We start from the raw sequence: 19537 nt of genomic DNA, 5'->3' as shown, positions 1-19537 counted from the left end.
TTTACCTGTTGCTGGACAGAGGCAGGAATCAAGAGATGCAAAGCTGCTAGATGGACCAGCAAAAGCCTGCACTGATTTTAGATGAGTAGTGAAATAGTTTTATTCTTAGAAGCCTGGAATGGAAGGGAGATTGTAACTTTTCATATGAACTTATTCAAGAGAATACTTACATGGAATCTCTCCCAGATAGCTCTAGTACTGGACCATTCCAAAGGCCTTTTCTAATCTATCCTAGATTTAGACTGAGCATTAGAATGACAGTTCTGAGCTGGAGGAAAGTTAAGTGGTAGAACATTTGTCTAGCACATGTGAGGTCCTTGGCTCCATCCCTAGCCTGACTAACAAAAACAACAAAAATCAGTTTTTGTGTCAGAAGAACCTTGGGTATGATCTAGAGATGAATGATTTTAGGTTCTAGCATCAGAATTCCCTGGAAGGCTTGTTAGAACACAGATCCCATGGCCACCCCGGTTTCTGATTTTTCAGGATCTGTAATAGCACAAGAATTGGATCAGGAAATGGTACTTTGAGAATTTCTGACCAATCTACTTGATCTTACTAATGAGAAAGCTTCGTTCCCTAAGTTTATAAACACACTGTTCCAATGCTAAGCATTAAAAAAAATGGGAAGCCTGTGTGTTGATATAAAAAAATTAAAGGTTTTTACTCATGGTGATTAAAGTATGATTCCATGTCTTCAATGGTCCTTTAGAAAGAAATTTTTCAAGGACAGGTTTTCACTCATTCCTCTTCACTATGTTTACGCTCTTTGAGGCTTTTTTCTTTTCTTTTTTTTAATTTTTTGATTTTCGAGGTAGGGTCTCACTCTGGTCCAGGCTCACCTAGAATTCACTGTGTAGTCTCAGGGTGGCCTCGAACTCAAGGCGATGCTCCTACTTCTGGCTCCTAAGTACTGAGATTAAAGGCGTGTGCCACCATGCCCGTCTGAGGCTTTTTTCTTTTGAGCCAGGGTCTCACTCTAATCCAGGCTGACCTGGAACTCAGAAGCCCAGATCCTCCTACCTCTGCTTCCTGAGTGCTGGGAATAAAGGTGTGCACCACCAAGTTCAGCTTTGAGCTCTTTCATTTTATCATTTTTTTTTTTTTTTTCGTTTTGGTTTTTCAAGGTAGGGTCTCACTCTGGCCCAGGCTGTCCTGGAATTCACTAGGTAGTCTCAGAGTGGCCTCAAACTCACAGCGATCCTCCTACCTCTGCCTCCCAAGTGCTGGGATTAAAGGCGTGTGCCACCATGACCAGCAAGCTCTTTCATTTTAAATCAGCATCATATTTGTTGGGATGTGAGACCAATGTCTGAAGTAAGATTTCTTTTCCCATCCTCATCCTCTCTTCCTTGCAGGGACAGCTAAACCAAGTAAGGCTACAGGTGGATAATGGGATACCATTGGGCTGCATCTATAGTCATGGGGGCTCTACTTATGACACCTAGGTTTCCAGATAGTCCCACTGTTATGCAGAATACAAATTGCTATTCTATGTACTGACAAGTGCTTTAAGAGCCAGGCATGGGCTCCAAGGAAGTAGTCCTTGACTGTCACACACTGAGATCACTAGAGCACTAGGAAAACCCCTAGGACCCTGGACTCTAAAAATGAGCTGAATCACAGCTGCTGCGCAGGTCTTGGGCACTCCTCTGGTGACAGTTTTTTCCTACTCAAGCAATAAACTCAGTATGGATTGCATCAGGGTTTTATGAATTAAGCCTCATAAATATTTATCTTGAATTAACTTCACATTGTGAGATTAGTGTTCCCATTTTTGTGAATCTAGTATTACCTAAGTAAATAGGAAATAAAGTCTGTTAAAACCCAGTTGCTATTAAATTGTTAGGAAATACTATGCAGGTTTGAATAGCTTAGTGGAGCCCAGGCCAGGTGCTGAGTAGCAGATTCCTAGAAATAGAAGAGAAGGCTCTGCCCATTCAGGAAGTCTAGACCAGAATTTTAAAGGTCACAGAACTCCCCAAGGTTATGTTGGCTAGAAACTGAAACATTCTTCCTGGGGAGGGGAAGAGTTCAGGAAGTCACAGAGACTCAGTACTCAACAAGTATGGGGAAGAGTTGCAAGACCCTGCCCTAAGGCTACATAAAGGGAAAACAAGTACCTGGGGGAAGGGAGAGACTCTGCTGCGGTGCAGCCACCTGTAAGAGGTGCAGTGAGCTCCGGAGATGCAGCTTCTTCCAGTCACTCCTTACTTGTGCTGACGTGGGCTTAGCTGCCTTTGAGTCAAAGCAGCTATGAGAGGTCCTCATCTGGGATGCGATGAGACTTCTGGGTGGTGCAGCTATGTTTGAGTCATTTATTGTTCCTTTAAGTAACCCCAATAAACTAACTGATTCACTAAACTGGTTTTGGTGTAATCATTTGGTCTGTCCTTTGTACCCTATGGGACAGAAGACATGTGTTTGTCAACCCGGGGAAAAGGTTTCCTGTGACACCAGGGCAGGAGGAACATTCTAGGTTGGCCCGTGCAGTTCACTGCCATGGCTGAGCTAAGGCACCATGATAACATGAGTGAGTCTCCAGTATTTACGAGATATGACATCTGAAGCCCTCAACATTAAATAAATAAAATAAAATAAAATGGAACTTCTGTAATGACACTGAGGATCATTCCACTGATCTTCCTAGAAAGAACACTAATTTGACTGAGAACACCAAGCAGGTTAAGAAATCTCCAAAGCACTTGGCTGTATTCATAAATAGAAAGTTGAGAAATCAGTGAGAAGTCCAGAAAAAAAAAACCAAAAACCAAAAACAACTAAGGTGATGTATCACAGAAAGTTCATCATCCCTTTCCAAATCCTATTATATAAACAAATACTCCCCTCAGAATGGGTGCTGCCAAGGCAAATAAAAAGAATGAACTGGCTTGTGCCTGAAAAATTAACTCCACAGGAATCAAATACATTTGGTGTTGTAGTCTGGCTTGCATTGCTGGTAGAAATCACCCGTGGGAAAAAGAGGTTCATTTTGGCTTACAGACTCGAGGGGAAGCTCCACAATGGCAGGGGAAAACGATGGCATGAGCAGAGGGTGGACATCACCCCCTGGCCAACATAAGGTGGACAATAGCAAAAGGAGTGTGTGCCAAACACTGGCAAGGGGAAACTGGCTATAACACCCATAAACCTGCCCTGAACAATATGCTCCCTCCAGGAGGCGTTAATTCCCAAATCTCCATCAGCTGGGAACCTAGCATCCAGGGCACCTAAACTTATTGGGGACACCTTTATCAAAGCGCCGCATTCCATCCCTGGCCCCCATAAACTGATAACCATACATGATTTAAAATGAAATGCATTCATCCAACTTTAAAAGTTCCCATAGTTATTATCAACTCAAATGATGTTCAGATATCCCCATAATCCAAGGTCTTATAACTGAGCCATAATACCAAAAAATACCCAAAAAACCCATAATGGCACAAAATAAACATTTAGACTGCAAAAGATGGCACTGGGCATAGCAAAGAAATATTTAACCAATACAAGATTTAAAACAACCAGGGCAAACATCAAACTCTGTAGCTTCAAGTCCAACTCTAGTTAGTGATATATCTCCAAGTCTGATAATTCTAACTAGCAACAAGTCCCTGGCATTCCAATCCTGCCCCTCCAGCTAGGCTATTCAGTCCTGGAGAGCCAGCAGCTTTCCTTTGAAACCATCTTGTGGTACCGGCATCTCCACTGGGTCTCCACTGTAATCCACCGTTCATCTTCATGGCCTCATAGGGTCTCCATGCAGGCAACCAGCAATTCTGCTTCACACTGCCCATGGCTATTTCCAAAACACAAGACCATGTTACAAACTCAATGATCCTCTCTTTCCTGCATTTCTGATATTCTACAATACCAGGTAGAGTGCCAATTTGTTAATCCAGGGGGGAATAAAGTAGACTTTGAAGAACAGGACATTCCTTGAGCACTCAGGCCCCTTCAAAAATCTATGTTCTTCCTGTTGCCCCAGTGCAGGTCAGCTGGCCCAATCTCAGAGGTTGTAATCAAACAATTGCAGCAGAATGGGCAAGAGTTTTGGCCTAGAGATTTCTTTCTGTGCCATATCTGTCTGCTCACACCAGTTCATTTCTACACAAAGCAACCCTGAACAACTTCTGAAGACACAGGCATAACAGCAAGATTCTCACACAAACTTCTAGTCCAGTCCAAGCAAAGTTCTTTCTCACCTTCAAAGCCAAACCTCACAGTCCATAATTATTACTGCCTTCAGGTCTTTCAACTTTGGCCAGAACAGTCCATCAAGCTGTACTTACAGCACTACAAGGCATCTCTTAGGCCAAAGTTTCAAGACCTTTCACATTCCTCTTGAAAATCAGCTCCAAAGGCTAAAGGCACACAGTCAGGTGTCTAGCTGCAACCCCACTCTCGGTACCACTTTACTGTTACAGTCAGGTACCAGACCAAGAATAACTTGTGGGAAAAAGAGGTTTATTTTGGCTTATAGGTTTGAGGGGGAAGCTCCACAATGGCAGGGGAAAATGATGGCATGAACAGAGGGTGGCTATCACCCGTGGCCAACATAAGATGGATAATATCAACAAGAGAGTGTGCCAAACACTGGCAAGGGGAAACTGGCGATAACACCCATAAGCCCATCCCCAACAACACACATCCTCCAGGAGGTATTAACTCCCAAATCATCTACATCAGCTGGGAACCTAGCATTTAAGACACCTAAGTTTATGGGGGACACCTGAATCAAACTGCCACATATGGTTAACTCCAATGTTTCTGGTTCTCCAGAGACAGCCAATGAAGCAAAGGACAGCAGGGATTTTCCTGAAGCTTCTTAGGACCATGAAAAAAAATGGTCCTACTTTTGCTCAGAAGGAATTTGAGTGAATTTAACCTTCTGAAGAGATTCACATGTCAACTTAGTTTATTTGTGGAGGATACAAAATCTTGTAATATCTTACAAAAGACTGCCTTCTTTTTCTAACGGTAATGTATAGGAAGAAAAGCAATGTATCTCACTTGGCTGCTATGTAGACTTATGGCCTCCAGTAAAGTCATGACTTAACAGCAAAATTGAAGAATGTGTAATGGTTTAAACTGGCTCCAGGCAGTAATAAAGAGGTAGTGGTTAAAACTATCATCCAAAATAGAACTTGTAATGATGGGAATATTAAGATTGTAAACAATTAAGCAGAGTGATGGAATACAAAAACCATCTTATTCTAGTCCCAGGATATAATGGTAACATAACGAAGGCTATACATGCTCATGTGTTACTGTTGCATTGAGACATTCCGTTAAAGAACATTTGGTTACTCAAAACATCGCTGGACTATGTGATTTCCAAAATGAGGTCTCTTCTGAGAACTGTGAACTATAAAAGCAATCAAAACTATCCTTTTGTTTTAAAAAGCCACAAAATGAAATGAAACCCCAGCAATCTACTTTATATTTGTAAGGGTCCAAAAATCGCTGAAGAAAGATCACAGACTCAACTAGTATGTAAAATCAAAGAGCGTTTATTCTGCAGAATCAGCCAGTATGCAGGGGTCGACCATTCATACAAAATGGCAACCCCAGAGGAGCATGCAGGCCCCTTTTAAGCACAACTAGGGGAATTCCAGGTGGGTTAGGTAATCTTTAAAGTGATTGGCTAGGCAAGCAACACTTATTGTTGTATGCCTTTGATTGGTTGGGGCAAAGGGCGCGAAAGGGGCATGTTTGGGCACATCTCTGGGAGCTGACTCAGGCCCCTGGGCAGCTATCTTCCCAGGCCACATGTCAGAGTCACTGTTGATTAATAGCCCTTTGTTCATGGTTTTTCTGGAAGTCTTGCCTGCCTCTCTGGGAAACTGAAACTCAGGCCTAGTTAAGGTGGCACCTTACTGAAGCCTGTCATAGCATCAGTTTGATTCCTTCATTCCCCCATTGAGTATGGCCTGATCTCGAATCCTTGAGATGTATCTAAAGATTGGTACTGTTGTCTCAAAACCATTAATTGTACTGTGGCTAAGTGATCCTTAATAAATTTGACCAAGGCATTAATAATGCAGGGCCCACAAGTGAAGGCCAGCAACAGGAGGATGAGGGGTCCTGTTCAAGCAGAGACCAGAGTTGTTAACCAGAGGAACCAATTAAACAGAGACTTGTACCATCCTTGGGATTTTTCCCTTTCTAATTTCCTTTCATGTAATCTCTTTCTAAGTACATCCATAGAATCTTTTATAACACAAGAATGATTAAAATGAAATAACATTCTTCTTTTAAGGCAATAGAAACCACCTTGTTGGAGAAATAATAGGTCTAATCCTTGTCTGTTTTGTAGAATTACTTCAGCTAAGGAGGAAAGGGAGTCTTGTAAATATGAGATAGATTTTTCCATTTGCTCTAAATCTGTATCAATGGCTGACCTAAGGTATTTATTATAGTTTTTGTTCTGGAGTATTAAAGCAGAGGTGTTGGTGCTTATTGCCCCAGTCAATCCAAGGAGTAGGAAAGAATAAAACAGCAGTGATTCTTGTCCTACTGGCTTTAGTTGTAAGGGAACACCTTGGTCAGGGAAGAATAGTATCTCAGAGATCAATTGTACTAGGACACAAAAGTCATCAGTCTGGTTTAAGACTTGGGTGTGAATACAGGGGGTTAATCCTACAGTAAAGGCCCACCATCTACCATCTGAGGGAACCAAGTACCCAGTGCTCATAGGGTTTTGAGTCAGGTTACATAGATGAGAATAGGTTTGGGGACCCTGATTTCTAACACAAAGTCCATTTCTAGTGACTGACTGGAGGGTAAGGTTTCTCTTTTTTGACAGCTGTCAACTGTAGTCAGTGGCTTCAGTAGCTTCAGAGTAATTTTCTGGTATTGCTAAGCCTTCATAGTAAGGTAGTTGTGCATTCAGGCATAGCCAACAAGTTCAGCTCTGGAGGAGTTGAGAACTTGGTAGGTTGCTTTTAAAACCTTCATGGGGCCAATATCTGAGGATGGCACCTCAGGAATCTGGGATGGCTCCGATACAAGGTGAGCGAGCTGATGAAGTTAGTAATCCAGAAGGCTGGGTGGTTAGGGAGGGTGTTGTTCTCAGAGGCACAGCCAACACTTGGTTAGGCCCTAAGGGTTGAGGTGGGTTTAATGGGTTCACTGCTAGTCTAATAGTGAACAAGGTTCCAGGGTCTGATCCTATCATGTACAGTCTGAGCCCCCAGGATTTCCCAGAGTTCCAATTTCCATGTTTTTGTCCTGTTCTATAAACCTGATGGCTAGGGGGTTGCACTGTTTTTTCTTACAAGCCCCATTTATGAGGTGCTCTCCTGTGTCCCTTCCCCAGTTGGCCCTTTCCTGTGTAATTAAATCTTTTCCTTTGCTGGGCGATGCCCAACTAAAAGTGCCAGTTGTCTCGCATCCCCAGCTAGTGCAGTAGTACTGTGTGGGACCCCAACATCTGGAGTTTTGGGCCTTTGTCAGGTCACTTCCAGGGCAAACACAGATAGTTAAGGCTTGATTTTGTTGTCTACTAGCAGGGTAGGTACATCCGAAAGGGGGAATGGGCTGCTCATCATTGGGTTCTCATACCCCTTCAAAAAAGATGACAGAAGTCTATAAGTTCTGGCCACCATGTATACAGAGGGGCCAGGTGGGAAGTGGAATTGATAACAGTTCCAGTGGCAGGGTTGGAAATTATCCAAGTGAGGTAGGTTCTAGGGCCTATGTGGATTGAGATCAGAGGGCGTGTCTAAAGAAGATACCCAAAGTTCTGAGCAGCATACGAATACAGTAAGAAGTATAACTATAAATATCCCTAGCATCATTGTTGAGTCTCTGCTTATGGATTCTTAGTTTGAGCAGATCTTTTGGGCGTGCAATGGCTTGCCACATTCCTGGCTTTTCTTCAGATGTGTAGTCTTCTGGATCTGTGTGTGGGTCAACAGGCTTCACCTGTGAATGGTGTATCCAGGCTGAGACACTGTCCACCTTGATGGCAGTTGGGGTGGTCAGATCCACAGTGTAGGGTCCTTTCCAACCGGGTTCAAGAGTCTCCTTCTGGTGTCTTTTGATGAATACTAGATCTCCTGGTCAGAACCCATGAGGTGTAGGGGGAGATGCCTTATCGTAGATGGCCTGCAGTTGGGACCAAAGGTGTTCTTGCACCTGAAATAAAGCTTGTAAGGAGGAGAGAAATCTCTCATCACCAAATCCAGTTAACATCTCTGCATTTATATTAGGCAACAAGGGTGGGGGTCTTGCATACATGATTTCAAAAGGGGTCAGCCCCATGCTATATGGGGAGTTTCAAACTCTGAAAAGGGCAAAGGGAAGGAGAAACACCCAGTCACCACCAGTTTCAAGGGTTAATTTAGTTAGGGTCTCCTTTAGGGTCCAATTCATTCCTTCTACCTGTCCTTAACACTGTAGACAATACACACAATGGAGTTTCCAATTTGTCCCCACAGTTTTAACTATGGCCTGGGTTACCTGTGAGATGAAGGCTGGTCTACTGTCGGACCCTAAAAGAACAGGTAAACCATACCTTGGAATGATGTCATCTAACAACTTCTTGGCCACAGTTGTGGTAGTCTCATTCTTTGTTGGAAAAGCCTGAGTACATCCTGAAAAGGTGTCTATAAGTACCAGTGAATACTTGTATCCATATAAACCAGGCTTTATCTCTGAAAAGTCTATTTTCCAGTTTACCCCAGGTTGGGTCCCTCTTTCTCTAACTCCAACTCCACTTTTTGCATTCACCAGGCAGCATGTAATGGCTCCTGGCTATTGCTTCTGCTGCTTTTTGCTTCAATCAAAAACTTTAAGGGCTGGGCTGGAGAGATGACTTAGTTGTTAAGTGCTTGCCTGTGAAGTCTAAGGACCCTGGTTCAAGGCTCGATTCCCAGGACCCACATTAGCCAGATGCACAAGGGGGTGCACGCATCTGGAGTTCCTTTTGCAGTGGCTGGAAGCCCTGGTGCACCATTCTCTCTCTCCCTCTCTCTGTCACTCTCAAATAAAGAAATAAAAATGAACAAAAAAAGTTAAAAAAAAAACCTTTAAGGTGAGCTGGCCTAAGAAGGTCTTCAATCTTCTGTTGACCCAAGCACGTGCTTTGGTGTATTTGCCTAATGAGTTGGCTAGCAAAGTCTGATGGGAGGATGATCCTTCTATCAGGTGTTTTGTTCCACCCTTGTTCCTTGTAGGCTGCTGTGCAGGTATGGATCCTCCGTAGTTCTGAGTCAGTATAACTTGGTGTCTCCGATAAGGCTGGCATCACCATCAGAGGTACTTTTGTCACCAGGGTGGTTAGCAACTTTGAGGGCTGCCTCTCATGCCGCTTTATCAGTTGTTCCCTTTAGAAGGGGGATCCTCCCTTTCTGGTGGCCAGGGCAATGCATGATTGCTATTTCTTTGGGGAACCATATAGCTTGCAGGAGGTCCAAAATCTCCTATTTATTTTTAATCGTTTTTCCTTCTGCTGTCAATAGTCCTCTCTCTTTACAAATGGCCCCATGAATATGTACCATGGCAAAGGCATGACAGCTATCAGTATAGATATTAAGTCTCTGGGGGCTGGAGGGATGGCTTGGTGGTTAAGGCGTTTGCCTGCAAAGCCAAAGGACCCAGGTTTGATACCCCAGGACCCACATAAGCCAGATGCACAAGAGGGCACATGTGTTGGAGTTAATTTGCAGTGGCTGGGAGCCCTGGTGCACCCATTCTCTCTCTCTGTTCCTTTTTCTCTGTCAAATAAATAAATAAAATATTTTTTAAAAAGCATAGATATTAAGTCTCTTTCCTTGGCCTGGTTGTAGGGCTTGGTGAGGGCTATCAATTGAGCTTTCTGGGCAGATTTACCTGAAAGGAGGGCTTCTGACTATACAGTTGTCACTGCAGCCCCTACATACTGGATACCATCCTTAAGGAAGCTGCTACCATCTATATACCAGGTCAGCTCTGCCCCTTTAAGGGGAATGTCCTTGAGATGTGGTCGGGTCTCTTGTAAACTGCTCCAGATCTCCAAGCAGTCGTGTATGGGACTGTCCAGATTCAGTTTAGGTTAATAGTGTTGCAGGATTGATGGTCTAGCTGGCAGCAAAGTAGACCCGTAGGGAGTTGAGAAGAGGAACTTGATAATGTTTCAGTCTGGCACTGGTCGGCCACCTGTCAGGGGGCTGCTTTAGCACTCCTTCAATAGCATGAGTAGTAGTCACTCTCAGGGTTTGGTCCAAAGTTAGTTTACCTGAGTCTTTGACCAATAAGGCAGTGGCTGTGATTATTCAGAGGTATGGGGGCCAATCCTTTGCCACTGGGTCTAATTTCTTTGAAGGTAAGCAACTGGCCTCTTCCAAGGGCCAATAATTTGTTATCATCAATGGAAAGATGGAAAGGTTTGTGGATATCCGGCAAAGCCAGGGCTTCAAGGAGGGCTTCTTTCAATCGGAGGAAGACCATCTCCATTTCTGGGGTCCATTCTAGGGAGCTTTCTTGTCCCCTTGTGGCCTCATAGAGAGGCTTGGCAATTTCTGTAAATCTGAGTATCCAAAGTGTACAAAACCCCACCAACTCCAAGATCTCACATACATGTTGCCATGTTTTGGGATGGGGGAAGTTGAGGATTGTCTCTTTGAGGGCTTGTGACAACAGGTGTTAGCCTCCCCCTTGAGTATGTACCCAAGGTATATTACTTCTCTCTGGAAAAGCTGTGCCTTTCTGGCTGAAACTTGGTATCCCATATGGTCCAATTCTCTCAGCAAGGCCTCTCTGGCTGAGCAGCAAGCTTCTTCATCATAGGCTGCTATGTGGTCATCTACATACTCCAAGAGGGTTATTTGGGGATGGTCTTGACAGTACTCACCTGAGTCTTCATGGAGTGCTTCATCAAAAATGGTGGAGGAGGGCTGGAGAAATGGCTTAGCGGTTAAGCGCTTGCCTGTGAAGCCTAAGGACCCCGGTTTGAGGCTCGGTTCCCCAGATCCCACGTTAGCCAGATGCACAAGGGGGCGCACGCGTCTGGAGTTCGTTTGCAGAGGCTGGAAGCCCTGGCGCGCCCATTCTCTCTCTCTCCCTCTATCTGTCTTTCTCTCTGTGTGTCTGTTGCTCTCAAATAAATAAATAAATAAATAAATAAAATTTTAAAAAATGGTGGAGAAGTTCTTGAATCCTTATGGCAATCTGGTCCATGTTAATTGCCCACTGAAACCACGTGCTGGCTCATACCATTCAAAGGCAAACAGAGGCTGGCTGTTCGGGGCCAGCAGCAGGTTCAAGAACACATCTTTAAGGTGCAGCACTGTGTACACATTGTGCTTAAGTGGCAAAGTGCTCAGCAGAATGTATGGGTTTGGCACCAGGGGGTGGATGACCTCTTCGTGTTTATTAATTTCCCTCAGATCCTGTACAGGCCGGTGGTCATTGCAGTGGGGTTTCTTTATAGGCAGGAGAGGAGTATTCCAGGTGGACTGACAAGGGGCAAATATCCCTTGTTCCCAAAGTTGGTTTATGTGAGGCATTATATCAAGTTTGGCCCTTGGGGCATAGGGTATTGGCAGACTCAGACTCAGCCAGCATTAGACCTCAGTTGGACCATGATTGGGGCTCAATGCTTGGCCAGCTCGTTCTGATTTCTTTCTGCCCATACACCTGGAATCCTTTCCTATAGTTCCCTGATATATGGGTTTTCAGGGGTAGCTTGGGAGGGTGAGGTATAGAGTTTATATTCTTCCTCCAGGGACACAGTCAACATATATACAAGACCATTCTAATTGAGAACCTTTATTCCCTTGGGGCTGAAGTGGATTTGTGCCCCCATTTTAGTCAAGAGGTCTTGCCTCAGGAGTGGATATGGGCACCCAGGGATAACCATGAACAAATGGGTTACCCGTCCCATTCCTAAGTCCACTTCTCTTCAGGTAGTCCATGAATATTGGTTTGTCCCAGTGGCTCCGTGGACCCATGTCCTTTTAGTAGACAGGGGTCCCATGGGTTGTTTCAGGATAGAATGCTGAGCCAGGAAGTCCACTGGTTTCCCCTCCACCTTTAAGGTTACCCAGGGCTCATGGAGGGGATTTGAGTCCTGATGCCCTCAGTCACTGAGTTCTCCTATTTCCAGGATTTTAGGATTTTTGTCCTTTGTCTTGTTGGACATTCATTTTTCACATGTCTCATCTCTTTGCAATAAGCACATTGGTCCTTTGTACATGAGATCGGCATTATCCTTCCCCTCTCAATTGTGGGGCTGGTTTAACCCCTCTTCCATAAGCCATGGTTTTTAATTCCCTTGGGTCAGATTTTTCTGTGGCAGCCAGTAGTACCTTGGCTAATCCTCTAGTCTGTTAATCTTCTGGAGTCTCTCTATTATTATAAACTTTTTCTGCTATTGCCACAAGTTCTAACAAATCCTTTGCTTTCACCATCTCAAAGATGAAAACATAAAAGAGAGCATAAACAATGTGAACCTGCCAAACCGTCCAGCCATTAGAGTTTTCTACGGATGTTTCGCATTGCCTGATTGATGAAACCCATGTTTATGGCAGACTGGTTTTTTCTTGCTTCTAGTAGTCTCTCTAAAAGGGCCCTGGGCTTTCCTCCTTACCTTGTATTGAAAGGCCCAAGAATTCAGAAGCCCAGAAATATTATCACGCTCCAAAGGGAGCTTAAGCGGGCCCCTGCATACCTCAAACTCCAGGCTTTACTCTCTGTTGAAAGCAAGTAAAGAATCCCTCTTCTCATTATACCAGAGCCTGCTCCTAATATAAAACTAGGTAAAAAGGGCATGAGATAGCCCTCAAGGATGGGAAATGAGTAATGAAGTGAACCACTTATTTGGTTTCTATAAATAGCCTGCACCATAAGCCTTAATAGCCCACACCGTAAGCCTTAGTAGCCTGCACCATAAGCTGTAGCAGCCTGCCTCAGACCACCAAGGTCATAGGAGACTGATACCACACTCTGCTACCCCCACCCAAGAACCTGCGCAAATGTTAACCTCCAGGGTCACAGGAGACTGATACCACACTCTGCTACTCCCACCCAAGGACCTGCACAAATGCTGACCACCAAGGTCATAAGAGAATGATTGGTCCACGAGGGGCTTGAAAAAATTAAACTAATTGGCTTAGAAACTATGGATTGGCACAAACTGACTGGCTCGCACTCCGCGGGCTCCTGATATTAAAAAAATGATTGGTCTGATGCACAGGCTTTGTTAGAAACCCTATAAAAACTGCCCTGTTCCTGCATTCGGGGTTCTGCAGTCCTCTACCCCTGTGCGGTGTATGACTGTGGGCCCCAGCGCGCTTGGAATAAAATCCTCTTGCAGTTTGCATCAAGACCGCTTCTCATGAGTGATTTGGGGTGTCGCCATATCCGGGCAGAGCATGGGGTCCTCGTTTTGGGGGTCTTACAGTATAACCTGTCCAACCTTAGATAAATTTGTGGGTTTCCTTGCAGCCTCTCAGAGACACCCCCCCCCCCGCCCCCGCATCAGAATCTGGCAGTAGACTCTCAGTCTCTCCTTACCTGCAGGGCTGTTGGGATACCAATCCGGGCAGGTTAAGGAAAAGGCTGCATCCATGTCAGGCTGCAAAGTGGCTGACCATTAGGTCCAGGAACCAGCTTACATGCCACAGCTAGAGTTCAATCCCTTTCCTCTGCAGTAAAAAGAACCTGTAAGAGCTGCTGCTGTAAGGCTGATGAATTATCATTATGGAATCTAACAAGTCTAGGAGGGCTGAGGGCCTGTCAGAAAACTTTGGATTCTGCATCTTCCAATTATATAAATCACTGGTAGAAAAAGGGATATGAGTCACAAACTGTTGGCTGTCCTGACGGGGGGGGGGGGGGGGGGGCGGCGGCGAGGGGCATTTGACCGTAGAGGTAGTGCAATTGTTGTGGAGTCTGCCTGTCTCACGGTTCAGGCCCGTGTATGGGGAGGACTCATCATGTTTCCTCCTTCTTCCCCTGGACCCGGATTGGCAGCTACCACTTGTAGTATGGGTTCTGGCGCAGGGGCAGGGACATAGGGAGGTGGATAGAGGTCCTCCTCAGGGATAGAAGGGGGCAGGACCACCAGCTTGTGGTCATTCAGTGGTCCTGACTCCTTGACTGACAAGATGTTGGTGGTAAAAAATGGGCTCAGCCAAGTAGGGGGGGGGCTTTCCACTAAATATTGCCAGACTGTGATATATGGGACCTGGTCAGGATGTCCAGGAATCCCATACAAAATACCTTTAACTTTGTAAATGGTGGGGAGGTACAAGGTGCCTTTCTCGGGCCATCCCACATTGAAAGTCAGCCATTCATTCCTGCAAAGATGGCTAGTTTTCCCAACCGTACTGTTAAACCCAGATTGTCTGCCAGGCATCAGAAATCCTTGAAGTGTGCCTGGACTAGGTCCAGTGGGGTGGAACTTGCTGCCTGTCCCATGGTGCCTCACAAGAAAGTAAAAATGGACAAACAAAATGCAAATACATGGACACATAAACAAATTTCCCAGGAAGTAAAAAAGAAACCAAAATGATGCTGACTACAACCTATCGCATGAATGGTCTCCACCAGATGGGCACGACCCGTCAGTATTTATCAAAACCAGAGTCAGACTGGAGCTCTCAGGCTCCAACAAATGGGGGTCCAGAGCATCCTCGGAACTCCCCGGGCCCAGAGGTGTTAATTGGCGCATCCGCCCAACCTTTCATGGGCCTCCAAATTGTGTCCAGATACCAGATTTACCTGAAAAACAAGAAACAGAGCAGAACAAAGACACACAATATAGAGGGGTGCCCAAACTCACCAATCAGTTGAAAACCAATTGTTCCCCTAGAAGCGTTCCACTATTGAGTCGGGGGGGGGGGGGAGTTCTCAGCTATCCTGGAGGAGCCCTTAAATGTTAGGGTCTGAGAATTGCTGAAGAAAGACCCCTGACTCAAATACTATGTAAATCAAAGAGCATTTATTCGGCAGAATCAGCCATCATGCAGGAGTTGACCATTCATACAAAATGGCAACCCGGAGAGGAGCATACAGGCCCCTTTTAAGCACAACTAGGGGAATTCCAGGCGGGTTAGGTAATCTTTAAAGTGACTGGCTAGGCAAACAGCAGTTACAGCTGTATGGCTTTGATTGGTTCAGGTGAAAGGAGTGAAAGGGACATGTTTGGGCACATCTCTGGGAGCTGACTCAGGCCCCTGGGCAGCTATCTTCCCAGGCCACATGTCAGGGTCACTGTTGATTAATAGCCCTTTGTTCATGGTTTTTCCAGAAGTCTTGCCTGCCTCTCCAGGAAACTGAAAATCAGGCTTAGTTAAGGTGGCACCTTACCGACGCCTGTCATAGCATTAGTTTGAGGCGGAAAAATGCCCCAAAAGCACAGCTTGAGCTGTGGGAGGTGAAAGTGCATGTGAAGACTGCTCACCTCTGCTTCATGCAGAGTCATGTGATGGCCTGGCAGTTCTGCTTATGAGTATCACAGGACTTACAAGTAGGGATTAAAGGATCAATCACAGCCAGGTGTGGCGGCATACGCCTTTAATCCTAGCACTCGGGAGTATCATGAATTTGAGGACACCCTAAGACTATATAGTGAATTCCAGGTCAGCCTGGACTAGAGTGAGACCTTACCTTGAAGAAATAAAAGATCAGGGCTGGAGAGATGGCTTAGCGGTTAAGCGCTTGCCTGTGAAGCCTAAGGACCCCGGTTCGAGGCTTGGTTCCCCAGGTCCCACGTTAGCCAGATGCACAAGGGGGCGCATGCGTCTGGAGTTCGTTTGCAGAGGCTGGAAGCCCTGGCGCGCCCATTCTCTCTCTCTCCCTCTCTCTGTCTTTCTCTCTGTGTCTGTTGCTCTCAAATAAATAAAATTTAAAAAAAAATAAAATAAAATAAAAGATCAATCATCACTGATCTGTATTGTGGTCATGTTTTTTTTTTTGGGGGGGGGTGGGTAGGTTTCTTGTTTTTTCATCTAGCCCAGGATGACCTAGAATTCATCTCAGGCTGGACTCAAACTCAGTGATCCTCCTACCTCAGCCTCCCCAGTGTGTGTGTGTGTGTGTGTGTGTGTGTGTGTGTGTGTGTGTGTATGTATGTATGTATTATTTATAAATAAGTAAATAAAATACTTGGGTTGTATGATGGTTTGAGTCATGTGTCGCCAAAAACTTAGGTGTTCTGCTCTGGATGCTAGGTTCCCAGCTGATGGCAATTGGAAATTAAAGCCTCCTGGAGGCAGTGTATTGTGGGGGATGGGCTTATGGTTGTTATAGCCAGTTTTCCCTTGCCAGTGTTTGTGACACTCTCCTGTTGCTATTGTCCACCTGATGTTGGCTAGGAAGTGATGCCCACCCCTCTGCTCATGCCATCGTTTTCCTCTGCCATTGTGGAACTTCCCCTCATGTCTGTAAGTCAAAATAAACCTCTTTTTCCTCACAAGCTCTCTTGGTTGGATGATCTCTACCAGCACTGTGAACCTGACTGCAACAAATTGGGAAAATGCTCAGTCGGTTATGTGCATGCTGTGCAAGCATGACAACTGAAGAAAGTTCAGGTGCCAAGAACTCACATAAATGTCAGGCGCATATAGAGGCCTGTACTAAGCCCAGTGAATGGGAGGTGGAAACAAGGATCTCCAGAGCAAACTGGCTTGCTAAACTATTGGAATCAGTAAGCTTTGGGTTTAAGTAAAAGAGACCCCACCTCAGTAAAATAAAGAGTGATACAGGAAAATACCCAACCCTCTGACCTACATGCACATGCACCCCTCCCCCACAACACACACAAGATAGTTCCATGTATGCAGGCAGCTATTTTCTTATATTGAAAAAAACTGAAACTTTAATATATAGATAATCAACGTTGGAAATTTTGACTCACACCGATACTGTGAACACAAATTGTCTTAATTATTACTAAGCCAATGTGTTAGTTAATACCAGTATCTCTTAAAATAATTAAGTAATCCATTCTTTTGGCATGATAAATTTGTGGAATTAAATCAGGCATTTATGTTCATGTAGACAGATATTGAAACACATTCCACATTAGTTTTTAAACTACAGAATACTTTTAATATCTTTTTTGTCAGAATCTTCATGTTTGCATACATATTACACTTATATAAAGAAAAAGGTGAGCATATATTTGTATAAAATGTTTAACTGGGGCTGGAGAGATGGCTTAGCAGTTAAAACGCTTGCCTGTGAAGCCTAAGGACCCCGGTTCGAGGCTCGGTTCCCCAGGTCCCACGTTAGCCAGATGCACAAGGGGCGCACGCGTCTGGAGTTCGTATGCAGAGGCTGGAAGCCCTGGCACGCCCATTCTTTCTCTCTCCCTCTATCTGTCCTTCTCTCTGTGTCTGTCACTCTCAAATAAATAAATAAAAATTTTAAAAAAAATGTTTAACTGGATATGTCCATGAGTTGGCTAATTTATACTCATTTTTTATTGTATACAAATTTGTAGGACCAACGTGTAGCTCAGTGGTATATCTTAGTGGTTGATCCTCAAAAAATGCAAAATTAAACAAAAGGAACCTCTGTTCCCACCCCTAACCTCTGTAATCTAAACCAAACAGTCTGAAATCAGTGAAGATTGTCAATGTAAGAGAAAGCAGAACTGATAGCTCTAATACTATAAAGCAAGTTGAGGTTATTCAATAGCAACTTCCTGTGAAATTTTGGCCACATAATGTTCCTTGGTTGATCTCTTAATCATTTGAAAATTTGTTAATTTGAATGTACAATTTTAAGTGAAAACCAAAGACCCACAAATCCAGAACAGCTGGTAGAGGAGACTACCCAGTCAAGTGCAGACCCCTCCCAGAGGAGCTCTTAGCCCTCCATCTCTCCTGAAGTAGCTAGTATTTAGCAAGCTGACTGACCTGTGTGGGTATTACCTGTGTGGAGACATACTCATTTCCCTCTCTTTTCTGTGAAGTTTAAAAACTGTCTGCCTCTATTATTAGTAAACATTCTAAAGCTAACTTTTTTTTACATGTGGGCTGTTCAAAGACAAAATTTCAACACATTTACTTTATGAAACTAGTAGGCTTATTTTTATTGATAGATGAATTAAGGTACATCTAATTTTAAAGATTTTTTTTTTTCCTTTTCTTATAGTGCACAGGATTGAGCCCAGGGCCTCACACATGCTACATAAACATTCTACCAATGAGCCACACCTCCAGTCCTCATCTAAGATTTCAAAAGGTGTTCTAATGACCTAGGTAGTGGAGCTGTGTCTTACAGGCAGAAACACAATAGGAGAGTACAAAACCTGGATTGACCACGTCATAATTACTTTCCCTACATCATTAAAACATAAGGCACAGTCTTATGCTGGCTCAAGCTTACTGGGACCCTACTGATTCCTTGCTGTGAATTCCTTGTGGTTTATTACCATTATTACTTTAAGAAAAATAGCCTATTTGAAAGTTCATTTTGGTTGCTGGTACTTAGCATAAATGATCATTCTGGTTTGCAATGGTCTGTTGAGCCTGACACATAACATGGCCTCCTATAGATTTCTTTCAACAGTTCCAATAAAGTGCTGCCTTTAATCCGTAAATCATAATACCGTGGGAAAAAAATCTGAAACTCATTATAGATTATTCCTAAAGCCTCCTGCAATTGTCAATTATCACAACCCTAAGAGCAGTGGAGACAAAAGATTCTTAACCTTGTATGAAATTAATTATAATCACTTGAGGCAGAATATACTAAACCTAGACATTCATAATGTAAGTATGGTACAAGCATAAATATATTTAAAGAAAAAGTAACAAGGGTAAACAAAGGCAGTATCTTTACCTTTTTTTTTTTTTTTTTTTAAGTTTTCAAGGTAGGGTCTTACAGTAGCCCAGGCTGACCTGGAATTCACTTGGTAGTCTCAGGGTGGCCTCAAACTCACAGCGATCCTCCTACCTCTGCCTTCTGAGTGCCGGAATTAAAGGCATGTGCCACCATGACCGGCTTGGTTTTTTTTTGTTTTGAGGTAGGGTCTCACTCTACCTCAGGCTGACCTGGAATTCACTATGTAGTCTCAGGGTAGCCTCGAACTCACGGTGATCCTCCTACCTCTACCTCCCCAGTGCTGGGATTAAAGGTGTTTGCCACCAAGCCCAGCTTTTCTGTTTTGTTTTTTTTGAGGTTAAATTCTAGCTCTAGCTCAGGCTGACCTGGAATTCACAAAGTAGTCTCAGGGTGGCCTTCACAATCCTCCTATTTCTGCCTCCTGAGTGCTGGGATTAAAGGCCCAACCCAAAGGTGGTAATACAAGTGAGGTATTGCTTTACAAACTTCTTGGTAGGTTTCTTTGTTTTTACAAGAAGTTGAAAGAACAAAAGGTACTACAACTATGTATTGAATAGTCCTTGATATAACTGTTATACAATTATAATTGAGTTATATAGTATAAGAAGTAAGAAATTTCAAGACTTAAAATTATAAAACATGATTGACCAGCATCATCATACATGTAAAACAGATCATTTAACAATTTTGGAAAATATCTGGTTTATGTTCTTGGTTTTCTTTTTCCTTTCTTTGAATCAGCTTTTACACACAA

The 19537-nt window shown here is 43.9% G+C and overlaps 1 protein-coding gene across 17 annotated transcripts in view; it reads right to left on the bottom strand.

Annotated features, from left to right (window-relative positions):
- Lins1 (lines homolog 1) overlaps positions 1 to 19537 on the bottom strand; it is a 39999-nt gene that overhangs the window by 17331 nt on the left and 3131 nt on the right. For 6 of the 17 annotated variants that reach the window (XM_045145157.1, XM_045145153.1, XM_045145167.1 and 3 more), the window contains exon 2: positions 13501 to 13631. The exons of 3 other annotated variants lie outside the window; for them this stretch is intronic. The gene's annotated coding sequence lies outside the window, so the exon portion shown is untranslated. 8 more of the 17 variants (XM_045145156.1, XM_045145154.1, XM_045145163.1 and 5 more) reach the window with 8 other exon arrangements.

This window comes from Jaculus jaculus, chromosome 3, assembly GCF_020740685.1.
Source record: "Jaculus jaculus isolate mJacJac1 chromosome 3, mJacJac1.mat.Y.cur, whole genome shotgun sequence".
Classification (NCBI taxonomy): Eukaryota; Metazoa; Chordata; class Mammalia; order Rodentia; family Dipodidae; genus Jaculus; species Jaculus jaculus.
This window is presented reverse-complemented; position numbering and strand designations above follow the sequence as displayed.